At 41.7% G+C, this 17,100-nt stretch overlaps 1 protein-coding gene across 3 annotated transcripts in view; it reads right to left on the bottom strand.

Annotated features, from left to right (window-relative positions):
* Positions 1 to 17,100, bottom strand: part of SH2B3 (SH2B adaptor protein 3) — a 191,070-nt gene that overhangs the window by 132,384 nt on the left and 41,586 nt on the right. The gene's annotated exons all lie outside the window — the stretch shown is intronic.

Raw genomic sequence — 17,100 nt, 5'->3', positions numbered from 1 at the left:
TGACACTGCACTTCTTGGCATTAAATTCCAGTTGCCAAATCTTTTGACCACTCACGTTTTTTTAAATCACTTTTCATTCTCTCTACTCCTTCAGATGTGTCCACTCTGTTGCAGATCTTCGTATCATCTGCAAATAGACAAACTTTACCTTCTATCCTTTCCGCCAGATCGCTCAAAGATATTGAGCAGAGCCAGCCCCAAAACCGATCTGTGTGGCACTCCACTTAACACCGTTCTTTCTTCAGAGTGGGTTCCATTTACCATTATACACTGTCTCCTGTCAGTCAACCAGTTTGCAATCCACACTACTACCTTGGCACCCACTCCTAGGCTTCTCATTTTGTTCACGAGTCTTCTATGTGGGACTATATCAAAAGCTTTACTAAAATCCCAGTAAATCACATAGAGTGCTCTTCTCTGATCCAATTCTCGTATCACCTAATAAAAAAAAAAAAAAATTGGATTTGTCTGACTGGACCTTCCCCTGGTGAATTCATGCTGCCTTGGATTGAGCAACCCACCGGATTGTAGATAGTTCGCTATCCTTTCCTTCAGCAGAGTCTCCATTAATTTTCCCACCTGTAGTTTCCAGCATCAGTAGCATGGGATCTTCTTGGTGTTTGGGTAACTGCCAGGTTCTTGTGGCCTGGTTTTGGCCTCTGTTGAAAACAGGATGCTGGGCTTGATGGACCCTTGGTCTGACCCAGCATGGTAATTTCTTATGTTCCAGAAGACTGTGCTCATGAGGAGCTAACAAAACTAAAAAAAATAAATAAATTAAGCAACAGGGACAGAGGATACAGCCAAGGGTATGAAAGGAATTTAGGGGGGCTCTGGCAGCGTCAATGCCGCACCTTTCCAGTGCTTCTTTAGAGTCAGGAGTGGCTCTGAAGGACCGGAGAGAATCAGACGTGGCTCCTTGTCACAAGGAGGAGAGGTCTGAAAGCTACAGGCCGGTCTGACCTCAGTGTGCCTAAATTAACGAAATTGCGGCTAAAAACAGAAGATAGCGCAGTCTCTGGGATCCAAAAGGCTTGCAAGATCGGAGGGGCGGCGTGGATTTGCCAGGAGGTAGTTCTCGGCAGATAAAAATCGAAAGTCGATCAAATTTCTCTGATTGGATGACCAGAGATTTAAGTAAGGGGAAAGCAGTACAGCTAGTGTATTTGAATTTCAGAAAGGAAACTGATAACAGTTTTGCAGAGGCAACTTATAAAGGGAGCGCTCTTGGTATGGGCCTTGAGATGGAGGCGAGATTCTGGTTTTTGCAGCAGCTGCTGGGATCCAGGAGTTCAGACCCCGGTTCTCTTTGTAACCTTGGGTAAAAGTCACTTCACCCTCCACTGCCTCAGGTACTAAACTTAGAGATCCTAAGGCCTTACCAACGTGCCACTGTTTTTATAACAGCGAAGTCATTGAATCTAAATCATTATCTGCCATCACAGTCTTCATTTCTGTTACCGAAATCCAATCAGAATGAATTTTCAGACTTCTCCCCTCCCCTAATCACATGAATATACTTCCTCCCAGCAACAGTTTGCTTGCTCTTCAATATAGTTAATGCAAGGGATGTGGTCGTACTGCATGGGTAGTGTGTTTTTTTTTTGTTTTGGGGGTTTTTTTTGTTTTTTTTTTCCATGTCTGACCCAGGAGGGAAAACTTTGTGGTTAACAAGTGAGAAAATAACTGTGTCACATCATCCTCTCCATAAAAAGAGAAAACAAAACTCGCCATGAATATCTTTAAAAAAAAAAAAAAAAAAAAACCAGACAAAAATCCTACACATTCAAAATCAGCCCACGGCATCAAAGAGTAAGGATTTCCTCAAAATTATGAAAGCGGGAACGTAAGAGGAGGTTTCATCCCTCCAATTTTTTTTTTCTTCTTTGAATGAGCTTGGAAAATGAGGACACCTGTTTTTGTTGCTAGAAAGTCATATAAGAGACACCTTTGTACAAGAAGTAGGTCACGCGTCACCTTGCACACAGAGGTCGGATCTCAGCAATGTCACCATTCAAAAACTGCTTCATTTATGATTTAAAAAAAAACAAACCCTCACTGACAGCGCTCCCAGTCTGGAGCACAAACCTGCGTTTGTGTTGTGGACAAACTAGGTCTCTGTTTATGAAGGAAGAAAAGCTAGCTTAGGGCATCCACAGATCCTGCCACATCTACAAGAAGAAATGGGGAATGTCCCTCCTCGGTACAGCCAGAACTCTGGTAAGGGCAGAGACAGACGGCCACATCTATCAAACAGAAAGTAGAACTTGGGTGATCAGGACGCTGTGTACTAATAATAGCACCTCTTCAGTAAGACACAATGACTTGCCCCCTCCCCATTGCTTAATCCTCATTATTAAAGAGAAAAAAAAAAAAAAAAAAAAAAAAAAAAGGACTGTTTTACTTACACTCGGACCTTTCGGACAAGGAGGTCAATCTAATAATTTGTGATGGGTCAAACCTGTCCGAGGGCAGAGGTCTGGGCCAGCTCATGTTATTTTCCCCCATGAATAAATTTTAAAATTTCCTGAACAAAATATTCATTCTAGCTCTGCTGTTCAAACGCATCAGAGAAAAACAGATCTTTGGCTTGCAACCAGCTCCTGCACATTTATAATTCCTGGAAAGTTCAAAAAGGGAGGAGGAATCACAGAAAGCAGCAACATAAAAAAAAAAAAAAAAGTTAACAGCGGCCAGGTCAGGAGAACGGACGCTCATAAAATTGAGCATTCGTTTTCCTAACCCGCGCACAGCCACGTCTCTCCTGGACGCCCAATGCCAACTGATCCCTAGCAAGTCCTTTATAACAAGGCACCGCATTACCATACTACATCGGGCTGTGCGCCCATTAAAAAAAAAAAACACAACAAAAAAACGGGCGCCCAGTTTAGACGCAGATTTTTTTTTAAACGCGGCTTATTGCATGGGCCTGTGAAGGCAAAGGAGCAGGAAGAGCTCTGAAGGGACGCAACAGGCTGAACAGAGGCTAAGGGCCCGCCCGTTTCATCTTTCAAACTGCAGACAACGCTTTCAGGTGCAGCGAACAAAGAAGGGATGGGCCCAAGACCGAATGGCAAAGCAAGGATCACGTACATTCGCAGCTCACCAATCTCCACAGCCACGTTAAACGCTCAGTTTCCTCAGGCGTGTTATAGCGAGCAACAGCGTGCATGGATGGACTTGGCTTGGTGCCCATCCAAATCAGAGATCAGCCTTTTTCACTTAAAAACAGCCCAGTGGCCCCATGGCAGTGCCAGGCAATGCTAAGCCAAAGGTCCCCCCATTCACTCTCTGAACAACACCGCCAAGGCCAGCTGGGGAGGCTATGAAGACAGTGTTCACAGCTCCAGGGCAGGGAGGAAGTTATGGTCCTCGCTAGAGCCCAGGGCACCAGGCTTCTGGGTAGCAGCCCCAGTAGTGTTGCTGCAATGACCAGGCTAGGACCAGTGGGAGAGGTGGTCTATTAAAAACAGGGGGAAAAAAAACAATTTCCAGATAGTTGTGAAGGTAGGCTGACAGCACCAGAATCCCAGCCCCGATTCCTCAACAGGTCTAAATGATAGTCAGATAAGACTTATCCGGCTAACTAGTGAATCTTACAGAGATATTTGGCAGTATAGCATAGCTTTCATTAGATGTGTGACGAGTCTTCGGTGTGATTACATCTATATCACTTTGCTTCTTCATGAAGGGCCCGATTTTTAATAAGAATTTACACACAATTGGGTTTTACACATGTAAACGCTTTTTAAAATTGCCTCGATAGTATGTTACATTTACACATGTAACTCCTTTTAAAATCTACCTGATACTGTGCACTCACGTTGCCTTGACTTCCAAGGGAAATGAGCAGCTCTGGAACATAATGAGAATGCATGTTGTGCAGACAGGAGACTAAGACAGGGGCTGGGGAAACCTTTAGACTTGAGGGCCTAGTCTGGGAAGTCAGAAGAGATGAGAGTAGCCCCCTCCTCACCCTCAAAAAGTGAGAAATAGGAGAGCCTGTGGGGGAAGGAGGTCCACTCACCTGAAGGTTCAATGCGAGACAACGTAGTCACTTCCAGCCCAATGTTATAAAACATCCAGACAGCGCACCTCTTGCTGGGTCCCGACTCACCGCCACAGGCCAAACGTGGCCTGCAAAGCCATATAGTTTGCTCACAGCCACAGAGAGGTTTGATTACCAGGATACACCAGATATTCAGCAGCTATGCTTTTCAGACATTTGAACAAAAAACATTTCTGTACACAGTTATCATGAAAAACCAGCCTGGCTTATGGCACTCAAGAACCAGAGCTGCCCATCTATGTGTTAAAGGGACGCAGCAAGATATGTACAGTGAGAAACCCCTTGCAACCAACAGCTGAGGTTCAGCCATTCACGACTTTACAAAACGTTTTTCTCCAAGCTAGTCCAGGAATACCTAACCCTCAGCACCTCTGGTTTTCAGGATACCCACGTGAATAAGCACAAGACATTATTTACATATGACAAGAGACAGCACACGCAAATCTCTCATATGCATATTCATGGAAGGTATCCTAAAAACCAGACTAGGGGGAGTACCCCACAGCAGGCTTAAGAATTAGAAGAGGTACAGAGAAGGGAGACTAAAATGATAAAGGGGGTGGAATAGCTCCCCTATGAAGAAAGGCTAAAGAGGTTAGGACTCTTAAGTTTGGAGAAGAGATATGACAGAGGTCTATAAAACAATGAGGGGAATGGGGCGAGTAAATGTTAAATCAGTTGTTTACTCTTTCAAAAAGAGTACAAAGACCAGGGGACTCACAATGAAGTTACTGAGTAATACATTTAAAACTAGTAAGAAAATATTTTTTTACTCAAAGCATAATTAAGCTCTGGAATTCCTTGCCAGAGGATGTGGTAAAAGCTGTAGGTGTAGCTGTGTTTAAAAAAAGATCTGGACAAGTTCCTAGAGGAAAAGTTCATTAGCCATTATTAAGGTAGAACTGAGGAAATCCACTGCTTATTCTTGGGATAAGCAGCTTGTGATTGTTTACCTCTTGGGATCTTGCCAGGTTCGGCCACTGTTGGAAACAGGATGCTGGGCTTGATGGACCCTTGGTCTGACCCAGTATGGCATGTTCTTAATCTCACTGCTTTACAACACGACTGGTCACATAATTCGAGGGTACATCTAACCAGCCTGCCAATACCTGGCAGCTCAAGTCTGCTTAGAAATGTCGAATTTCCAGAATTTTTCCCCAAAAACTCTTCCAATAAATTTTCATACTAAGCCTTGGCAAAAATATTCTATGAAACTTTGTGGCTGTTTCCACCCCTCCTCTAAACCCTCACATCTCAATAATGGCCAGCACTTTATAAGTCTGACAAGTTTACATGTTATGTTATATTTGGTCCTTAAGCTGTCATGCTTTAAAAACACAACAGTCAGAAAATGTTATATTGGCTGCGTATATGTACACACCATGCTTCGAGTTCTTTCAGCCTTGGGTCTTTAGAGCAAGGTATTTTGCACCCGCTTCATACAAGATCATTAATTTACTATAGCACATCCAAGTTTCCCCTGTGAGGAGAGAGATCTTGCATTAAGATAAAATCTGTCCTCAGACCTCTGTACCAGGGATCCTAAATCTTCCTCTGTCCTCTTGTTGAAGTCACTTCGTAACGGCACAGAGCTAGTTTCAAATGATCTTTTTTTTGCTTAGTCGTACTTCAAACGCATATGAGCACGCTCGACATTCATACAGTACCTGAAACTCATCTGATCTAGAAGACAATCCAGCACAGTCACGTTTCCAAGAAGAGAAAAAGGCAGCTCCAATATAAAAGAGTGGAAATCTTGAGAAAATACGAGGCCGCACCAAGAAAAGTAGCAAATGATTCAAATACCCTAACACTGGAGGGTACAGTAAACCAAGAGTGAAAGAATCGAGCAGATACAGTGGGAAAGGCCAGGGAAGGAGAGAAGTAGCGTTTGAAGTGACACGGCATACAGGGGATCTTTTTCTGGCTCACTATCGGTCGAATTGTATGTTGCTGTATTACTCCCTTTGAAAAGCACAATCACAGCATACAGTGTCATTTTGAAACTCAAACATACTGTAAGATTATAGAAATGAGTCATTTGCATACAAAACAAAACAGCTTTGTTGTGAATGGATTCTCAGAGTGATAAACTTAGATTACATGAAAATATAGAACATGGACTGCAGATGGAGACCATACGGCACATCCACCTTTACTGCTTTCCTCTCCCCTCAGAGAGCTCTGCGCTTGTCCCATGCTCTCCAGCACCTCCACACAGAGAGGCTTGCTCCACGCACTCACCATCCTCTAAGGAAATATTTCTTCAGAGATGAGGAGTGGGTGCATGAAACAGCCTCCCTGGGGAGGTGGTGGGCCTCATCAATTTAAGAGTATGGGACCTCCGATGGAGAGGAAGCAAGAAAAGCAGGCTAGACTATCTGTCATCATGTCCTATGCAATAGAGTTTTATCCTCATTTTGAGAATCCACTTGCAACATAAAAAGTTCTGCCAGTTAATATATAAGTGACTCATTTCTGTAATTTTAGGTTTGAGTTTTGAAATGACCAGATGCATGCTGTTATCGCACCCACAATTTAAAAAAAAAACAAAAAAAAAAAAAACCAAAAACAACCCCAAAAAAACCTAGAAGTCAGACCCGCAGTGCCTTTGTGGTATTTTCCACTAACCTCTAAAATAAGAAATCTAAAACCACCCTAAATAGATGCCAAGCTGACATCAATCAGCCAGAGGATTCATCTATTAAAAAAAGGCACAGCCTGTCACAGCAATCCTAAACATAAACCAATCTTAAGCCTGTGTAAATAATGCTGTAAAGCTCCTGTACACCATGACCACCATCTTTACAAAATAAAAAAAAAACACACCACAAAAAACACTTTCTTTTTTTTTTTTTTTGAAGGGCCATCCCAGTGGCAGTGCCATGCAGATTTCACCCCGGCTCAGGATTTCCGCTCCCCAGGTCCAAGGGTGCTATAAAGGCAGCATTCACAGCCTCTTGTTGGGGGATGGGAAGAAGGGGCAGATACGGAGTCGCACTTTATTTATTTTGACATTCAGAGGCCAGATTTAAGGGCCCACGACTGTGGGGTTCTAGAAAGTCCTAGTGTACGGCCTCTAGCCAAGCGCTTTTACTGTAACAACCGAAGTAAAGTTTAAATTGGAAAGGGGGGATATAAGATGACAGGGAAAAAAATAAAATTGTTGCAAATGAAAGCTCATGACATCTGATCTCAACCCTGGCGCCTACTGAGCTTTGGGGGAAAAAAAAAAAACCCCAAAGAAGCCACAGAAAACCAGAGTGGGAGGAGGAGGCTCAGCCAGCCTTGGGATCTCCTGCACCATCATCATGCAGAAAATCTCTGTTCGATTCCTGGCTCCTGTTTTTCACTGCCCAGGCCAACAAAGGCAGGGGATTCATGAAGCGTTCACAGCCTCTCGGGAGGGAGTCTCCACCATTGCCAACGCCTACTGGCTGGAAGAATGGGCTGGGGAGTGCGAGGAACTGCGGTCATTGGCCCCCCCAGTCGAGGATGGTGGTCACTGTAACGACAGGACTCGAAAAGAATAAAAAAAACTCATCTAGGAAGAAATATGCTGGGCCATTGCAAACGAAGTCATAGCCCAGTAAAAGCTGCTTCCAATTGAGGTGTGGCACAAAAAAAAAGAAAAAGAAGGAGAAGAAAATCTGCTGGGCGAAAAATACACTTAAAAAAAAAAAAAGGGAAATTCATCAGGATGATCAGAGAATGAGATGTTCACATTAAAAAAACAAACAAAAAAACCAACAAATAGATAAAAAAAATATTTACAACATCTAGGATTCTTAAGAACATAAGAACCACCATACTGGGTCCATTAAGCCCAGTATCCATTTCTAACAGTGACCTATCTGGGTCACAAGTCCCTGGCAAGATCGCAAATAGTAAATATATCCCACACTACTGATGCGCATTGATAAGTAGTGGCTATTCTCGACGCATGGGCATCCATGTGCTCGTGGTTCCCGACACGCACGCATGTTATAAAATACCAGTGCGTGCATGTGCCACACTCACAAGAGGGGTGGGGGGGATTATTATTTTTTTTTTTTTTTTTTTTTTTTTAAATACGCATGGAGCTGCAAGCGGACTGGGCGGGAACTTTCATATCCCTCCTACCTTTTCCCTTCTCCTCTCCTTCCCAAACCCTAACCCTACCTACCCTCACTTTGTTTTATAACTTACCTGCTCCTCTGAAGTCACACGCACCGGCTGGATGCCGGCATGTGCTGTCCCAGCCAGCCCCCCTGCCTCTCCCCTTTGAGACAGGTCTGCCCATCTGTGCATACTAGGGGATATGCGTGTGGCTGGGCCATTTTTTTTTTTAAATGCGTATTCCCTGGTTCTAGCACCCATAGTGCTTTTAAAATTTGGGCGTAAGCCTACTTAGTTAATAACAGTCTATAGACTTCAAGAATTTGTCCAAACTTTTTTTTTTAAACCCAGCTATGTTAACTGCCTTAACCAGATCCTCTGGTAATGAATTCCAGAGCTTAACTGTGCATTGCGTGAAAAAGATTTTTCTCCAATTTGTTCTAAAAGTGCTGCTTGCTAGCTTCAAGGAGTGAAAGAGTAAATAACTGATCTACAATTACCTGTTCTATTCCATTCATGATTTTATATACTGCTATCATCTCTCCCCTCAGCTGTCTCTTCTCCATGCTGAACAGACAAGCTCTTTAGCCTTCCTTCATAGGGAAGCCATTCTCTGTAAATTCTTTTGAAAAACTACCCCCCATGCAAGTAATTTTAAAAGGAGTTAAGCACTAAAGGTAACTACTATTGTAGCAAAAGCCACTTACACAGGTAAAGTACATTTACACATGTAAATGCTTTTGAAAATCAGGACCTATATGTTTGGTATTTAACAGAGTAAAGGAAGATAAGAAAACATGGCTCTTCTGCTTAAGGGGTTAAATAATCAAAAGGATAAATAAATATTCATAAACTATAATACTCTGGGATTAATTCATTGAGATTTTCCTATCACCAACCACATTAGGAAGTATTCTAAAGTGTTCCTTACACTGTAAATTTGCATGTACTGTTGTTTTTTTAATTCAGTTAACTACACTGTAATCTGCTTTGAAGCAATGGGTCAGCCACAAAAAGCAAAACAAAAATTACAATTAAATTAAATTCTGCAGGAAAAAAAAACTGCATTCTAATCTCTATGGAGAGAAATTCCATGCATAATGGGGGGGGGGGGAGGAGTGGTGAAACAGATTATGAAATGTTAACAGATTAGACAGGGTACTAAGCATGGAAACAGAACAACAACTGGAGACTTCAATTACACCACTACCAATTAGGTTACTATATCAGGGCATGCCAAGAAGTTAAAGCTCCACAACGGGATAAAATGACTGCTTCATGGAACAACTGGTCCTAGAACAGAAGAGAGGGGCTTTAAATCAAATTATCCACAAAAGGCAGGATTGATGCAAGGGACAATGGTGGTGGTGCCATTTGGATATCGTGATAATAATGCAATCAGATTTGAGGAGAAGAAATAAAACTAATTGAGATTACTTCTAACCAGTTTCCCTTTTTAAGGTTAACTAAACAGTGCAGTTGCAAAGGTTAAAGGTTTTCATGAGGCATGGAGATGTTTAAAAATATTCTACTGGAAGCCCAGATTAAATATATTCCATAGGTTAAAAAAAAAAAGTCAAAAGGGGGAAAAAAAACAACCCCAATATCTACCAGCATGGCTAAATTTTTTTTTTTTTACAACACAGAAGCAATTAAACCTAAAAAGGCATCTTTTAAAACAAAAAAAAAAAACAAAAAATGGAAAGCAGGACCTAATGAGGAAAATAGGAAAGCGCACAAGAGGAAGTTGGAGACCCACAGCAGAGCCACTTTGTAGGTGATGATTCAGAGGAACCGAAACAAATCCATGTGAATTTTAGTAAAGCTAGAGCCAACGGACAAACTGAATAGTAGCAAGTCATCAGGAAGCGATGATATTCATCCCAAAATGAACTCAAATATAAATCTGCAGACTTCCTACTGGTATTCTGTAACCTAATCATTCAAATTCACCTCCATACCTGAGGACTGGAGGGTGGCTAATAATTTTCAAAAGAGGCTCCAGGGGTGACTCAAATAACTACAGACGATTGAGCCAGATGTTGATGCTGGGTAAAATGGTGGAAGTAAAAACAAAATATTAGTCATATGGATAAAACATGGGTTAAGAGGGAAAAGCCAACATAGATTAGCAAGGCACAACTTTTCTTTGATAAATCAACTAGAATTCTTTAAAAATGTGAATGAAAGAGAGCTAGTCAATAGTGTATTTTGATTTTCAAAAGGTATTTGATAAAGTCCTTCAAGACAGAATCCTCAGGAAATTCGTTATTGTGGATTGGTAACAGGTTAAAAAGATAGGAAAAAAGAGGAGTCACGTGATGTGGTGAGCCGGGAAGGAGGGTTTTGCCCAGGCCCCGAGTGCCTGCTCCTACCATCATTCTGCATCCTCACTATCTAGGCAACTAACGAGCCACTTTTCATAAGATTTGTTTGGAGCTTATGTCCATCATATATTACATGCAGAGAACATCTCCTACGATGTAGATGTGACTTGGTTATTTACACTTTCGAATAATAGAAGGACTAGGGAGCATTCCATGAAGTTAGCAAGTATCACATTTAAGACTAATCAGAGAAAATTCTTTTTCACTCAACGCACAATAAAGCTCTGGAATTTGTTGCCAGAGGATATGGTTAGTGCAGTTAGTGTAGCTGGGTTCAAAAAAGGTTTGGATAAGTTCTTGGAGGAGAAGTCCATTAACTGCTATTAATCAAATTCACTTAGGGAATAGCCACTGCTATTAATTGCATCAGTGGCATGGGATCTTCTTAGTGTTTGGGTAATTGCCAGGTTCTTGTGGCCTGGTTTGGCCTCTGTTGGAAACAGGATGCTGGGCTTCATGGACCCTTGGTCTGACCCAGCATGGTAATTTCTTATGTTGGCTTCTAAAAGCGGTAAAAGAGAAAAAGAGAAAATCTCATGGCCCAGATACCAAGATGGCAACCGGGAACGATCTCCCAGGAGAGAATAAAGTTCCAGCAATCACTCTTGCCGATATTAAAAAAAAACAATCTGCACAGCTTTAGATGAAAGATAGATGAAAAATTGGCTGTAGTCGAGGGACACCTTACAGAGGTACGTGAAGCACTTGTCGAATTAACACCTCATCTCGATTAAGTAGAAGGCCAAATCGTGGTTCTTGAGGATGATGCAACTGAATATGCTACCAAAATGGCAGCCCAAGAAAAACAAATCTCAGAATTAACTGGAAAGTTAGATGATATAGAGAACAGGACGCGGCATTCCAACCTCCGCTTTCTTGGTTTCCCAGAATTCGTGGAAGAAAAAGATCTGGGTCCCCTGTTGGAATTGTGGTTACCTGCGGCCCTGAACCTTTCGGATATGCATGGGAAACTCATTGTGGAGCGTGCTCATAGACTCAGGGCAAAAAAAAAAAAATGACATCACAAAAGGCCCCGCATAGTTATAGCAAAAATCTTGAACTTTCGCCATAAACATGACATTTGGCAAGCTTACCGGAAGCAGCAAGAAATCGCTTATAAGACTCACACACTTCGCATATTTTAAGACTATTCCACCCGAGTATCAGAGCTGCGTAAGGGCTTTTCGCATGTTTGCCCTCGCTTTACCAATGGCAGATCAAGTTCTCCCTACAATACCCAGCTAAATTACTGGTTTGGCACAACAACCATGCTTGCAAAAGCTCAAGCTTTTCTGAGCGCTCTACAGGGATGACTTTTCAGTCCACCAAATTAGCCACAATTACTACCTTGTAGATGATCCAGCGGGCTATTCATTGGATGCATATTGTCTCCTCAAACCATCTCTTTAGAATTTACTGCCTTTCTAGAGAAACACTTTAACAAAAGAACTTTAAACGCGCTTGTTCTAGTCCAACTCTCTTATGCGATTCTCACCAGCAGCACTAAGTAACCGGGAGGAACATTTCTTCCCCATATTTTATCTTATAGCCCTGCGATAGAAGATACTAGCACAATTTTTTGCTTCTTCCAACAATACTTGGCCCAACACGGAACTCTGCCATCCTCGAGAATTAACAGCACCAGCCAGCCATTCTTGGCGACCGAATATGGCCATTATTCAACTCTATGGTCAGGGGCTAGATTCCCCTTTCATGCGGCACATTAGCAGCTCAGTCGCAAACTTGATCACTATGAAACACTGCCTGCTGGAAAGGAACTGAATAGCTAACGACCAGTCAAGATCTTTCAGCACAGCAAGTGAAGCAAGGCATGCAGACCAAGAGACTATGAGCACACAACCAAGTAGAAATAGAAACGGAACTAACCGAGGGACTTTAAATCTAAGTAGCCGTCTCATCCTTTTATTAACAGGACCCAAACACCCAGAGTGTTCTGATTTCAGGACCCAGATTTGGTTTACAAGATTAATACCTCAATGCTCACAAGCTGCTTTTGGTTCTCTAGAGACTTTCCTTGGAACTAATATTATGATTGACTAACAGCACTGCTTTCTAAGTTCAATTAGCTACTGAGGTACAGTAACTAGATGGCTCTCTCATACCTCAAGAGTTAAACATGAGACTAAATTTTGCCATTATTTCTTATTATTACTGGTTCTACAGATTCTTGTTTTCACTATAGGATGTGAAGTAAGGTTTCTTACTATAGAATCGAGGAGAGGAATGCAGTACTCTTACATATGACTGCACTCCATCATTGGTGGAGGGTCTTTCTTTGGACTAGGGGTGCGAATAGGGTTAGGGGATATGGTTCTGAGGTGAGGGAGGGATGAGCTGAAGGGGAGTTTTGTAGTTTCTCTACTCCATCTTTATCTTTACATGGAAACTCAGAATGCACATATTTAAAAAAAAAAAAAGTTAACTCCTTCACACTTTATCTGGCTTTGGAATATCGAGTTGTCAAATGCAGTAAAAACTAAGATATCCTGTGGCCACAAGGATATATTATGTTGGGATGTGGAAGCAGAGGAGGCTAGGCTGGGGGCCCCCCTGTGTTTTTTCTTATAATTATAGATTTAAGGTTTCCACCCACAGAAGACCCACACTACATAAGCAATGGTTAAATCTCCTGGAATGTAAATGGCCTGGGGATCCCTACAAAGCGGAAAAAAATTATATCCCATCTTAAACACCTTCAAGCAGATAGCTTGCTGCAAGAAACCCACCTTACCTTAGCAGAAAATGAGTAGTTAAGAAGTGAGTGAGTTGATACCTGCATATATTCTGCTGCCAGAGGCAGGAGTTGCCATTTTAATCAATAAAGCCACTAACTTTCAGGTCACTAAAAGTATCGCAGATCATGAAGGTCGGTTTGTTATCCTCACAGGAGAATGGAATGGCTCTTTATTCACAATTTGTAATATTTACGCTCCCAATGAATACTTGCATGCATTCTTCGGCAACCTACGTAACCTTCTTCTCACTCACCTGCAAGGTTTTTTTTTTTCCTACTGGGCGATTTCAACTGTGTGCATGACCCCACCATAGATAAATGTCCCCCACTGCCGAGCAAAGGCAGAGGGAAAGAGAAAGGCATAGCTTTATGTCAATTAGGACCAATAGATATATGGAGATCTCTTCATCCAGAAGAGAAAGATTATACCCATGTCTCTACATCGCATCTTTCTCTGTCCCGTATTGATTATATTCTAGTCTCCCAAGCTGCCTTTCCTGACATTATTAAAGCAAATATCGAATCTCAGGCAATTTCAAATCATTCCTCAATCTCTGTCCATATCAATACTAGATCAGATACTGATACAACCCGAATCTGGCAATTTCCCGCTTACCTCAAAGATGATATCAAGTTCCAAAATTATCTACAGGATAAATGGAATGAATTTGTACTACATAACCACCACACCTCAATTATTTTGGGAAGCAGGCAAAGCAGTATTACGAGGGGAGATAATCTCATATACCCAAACGCACAATAAAAATTTACATAAGGATATACTGCACCTGGAAACACAACTGAAGCACTCTAAAAATGTGCTGTCACAAACACCTTCCAATACCCAGAGAACTGAATACTATAGTACCCAGAGTTGCCCGAATACCCTGCTTAACCTTCGAGCCCAACACATACTATACAAAGGAGAAAAACATCTTTTCCGATTTGGCAATAAAGCTGGTAAACTGATGGCCAACCTGGTATTCTCGGCTAAAAAGAGCTCGTTTATCTCATGTATGAGAAATTCTAAAGGGGACCTGGTCTTTCCTAAAAAAAAATACAAAAAACCAAACACATTTGCGAAACTTTTCGTGTTTTTTATGAAACGCTGTATGCTGCAGACCCCACTGAAGAAAGGGAAGCGGAAAACTGTTTTTTCCAAGATCTGACATTACCAATCCTCTCTGGCCCACAGCTGGATTTTTTAAGCCGCCCAATACAAAAACTTTCGAAGTTCTACAAGCATTTGGTTTGGTACAATCCGGCAAATCCCCAGATCCCGATGGATTTTCCTATGACTTTTACAAAATTCTATGTATGCACCTAGCTACCCCTTCACTAATTTCTATCTTGATGGCTTACACCAAAAAAACTTCCCAGCAACTTTCAATTTGGTTCACTGTACTTCAGAAACCCAGCAAAGACCCACTTCTGCCCTCCTCATATTGACCCATCTCCTTGCTTAATTGCGATTTAAAGATCCTAGCGAAAATCTTAGCGGAGAGGTTAAATGTTCTACCCTCTGATTTCACATTATCAAGTAGGGCTCATTAAAGGAAGGAAGGTGAATTCTAACATTCTCAAACTGCTAACAGCCTTGAAATTCTGTCAATCCCGAGATATCCCCGCACTAGCCATCAGATTTGACTCTGAGAAGGCTTTTGACAGAGTATCGTGGTCCTACCTATTTTGCATTCTCTGTAGATTTGGGTTTGAGGGGGATTTCATGACCTATGTTCTTCTTCTTTATGAAAACCCCATTTCACATATAGTGGCCAATAAATTCTTATCTGGAGATATTCATATCCGTAGAGGAGTGCGGCATGGATGCCCGCTGCCTCCCCTGCATACATTCTTTCCATAGACCCTCTTAAGAAGCTCGCTCTTAGCCCACACAAAAGGTTTGGGTGCCCCTCACATATCTTCAAAGTTCGCAGACGAAGTTCTGGTTTTCATTCTTGATCTGTACTCTTCTCTTCCTACAGTATTATGTTTACAGACCGAATCTGGAAAATTTGCTGGGCTAAAAATCAACCAGGACAAATACGAAGCCATTGATGTTACTGGCAGACTCCAAGCTACCTGGCCAGGTGCTTTTCCTTTGCGCTGGGTCAAGGAAGAGTTTGAAATACCTAGGCATTAAAAATCCCAATTAATATTGACAGTCTCTACACAGCAAATATACAGCCATTGCTAGCACATACACTCCGAACACTGGATAAATGGCAATCATTGCCTGTCTATGGTGGGAAGAATCCAAATCTTTAAAATGATACTCCTTCCCAAATGGCTCTACATATTACAAATGACACCTCTTTGGATTCTTAAATGGGATTATAAATCTCTACTCAAAAGCTTTACATTTTTATTTGACGAAATAAAAGGGCCAGATTGCCAATGGAAATACTCAGACACACAAGTGAGGGTAGTCTAGGCTATCCAAATTTGCCCATGTACAACTTATCGTGTAACTCTCGATATGTGAGGGACTGGCTTTTTTCGCTTTCAAATTTCACCCCATATCAATGCCTGTTAGAGTGGTATAGTATGTCCTCACTCAATCCCTTTGTATAGGTGGACCTACAAATGATTCCCCTTTCTATTAGATCCCATATACTACTTTGCACATGTCGTTGAGCTTGGTTACAACTATGCACAAACACCTATATCGCCTAACCTCCCTGATAACTATTGCTAACAAGCCCCTATTCCCACAAGGATGTTTAATAAATGGGAACGGCAAGGGCTCACTTACATTTATCAACTATATGACTCAGCCTTGGAGCAATTACTTCGTTTCCCAACACTAAGTCGATGCTTTCAGCTGCCTCACACAGACTTCTTCGCTTTTATGCAAGTCCACCACTTCCTAAATAGCAAATTGACCTGTTTTTCAGAGTCTATTCCCATCAAACATTTGAGAGATATAGTACAATTGAAGACAACACAACAACCTACCATCTCCTCTTTCTATAAAAAGCTGATAATAGGATCACCACAACACCTGGAGTGTATCCACGTTACTTGGAAAGAGTGGCCTCTTTTTGATATTTCCCTTGATGAATTCAAATCCTTCTTTCTCCACCTTTTCGGACATTTCTGGTAACGTGCTACTAAGAGAATCTTATTATAAATTCCTCTGGCAAAATCTACATCCCTCCTCGAGCCTTCCGATTTAACATAAGTTCTTCAAAATTATGCCATAAATGTAACAAGGCGGCACATATTACCCCTGTTTCTGGGAATGTCCTTTTGTTCTAACGTTTTGGGAGAAAAGTCAACTGGTACATTTCACACTCCCATTGGACCCCAATTTGTGGCTTTTTGGTTCAGAGACTTCCTTGCATTTAAACTTAGATGTCACAACACAACTCTTTGTCCAAAGGGCAAGCCTTATTGGCCGGAAAATCATATTGATTAACTGGCTGGATACCCATGAACCCAGTTTTGAACACTGGTTCAAGAAGATGCTCCATTTGTGCTCCTTAGAATATGCCATAACCAGAAGAAATTTAAAGATCTGGTCTGCTTTCGTGGCCCACTTATCACCTATGTTGGAGAGGGAATGGACATCTCAGCAATGATATGATACCCTATACTATGCATCATGATTTGCCACCTGTTCAATCTGCTGTAACTTGATAAAGGTTATATCTTTTCCTTACCGCATTTATCTACTCGTGTATTTCTATTTCCCAACCCATTCACTTACCTGTTTGTTTATTGATTCCTTCATTTCTTCCTTAAGTCCCCAATACGCCCGGGTATTTATTTTGTTTTCTAAATGTGGT

Source organism: Rhinatrema bivittatum, chromosome 11 (genome assembly GCF_901001135.1).
Source record: "Rhinatrema bivittatum chromosome 11, aRhiBiv1.1, whole genome shotgun sequence".
NCBI lineage: Eukaryota > Metazoa > Chordata > Amphibia > Gymnophiona > Rhinatrematidae > Rhinatrema > Rhinatrema bivittatum.
Note: the sequence above shows the minus strand (reverse complement) of the source record. Positions and strands in the feature narration are given on the sequence as shown.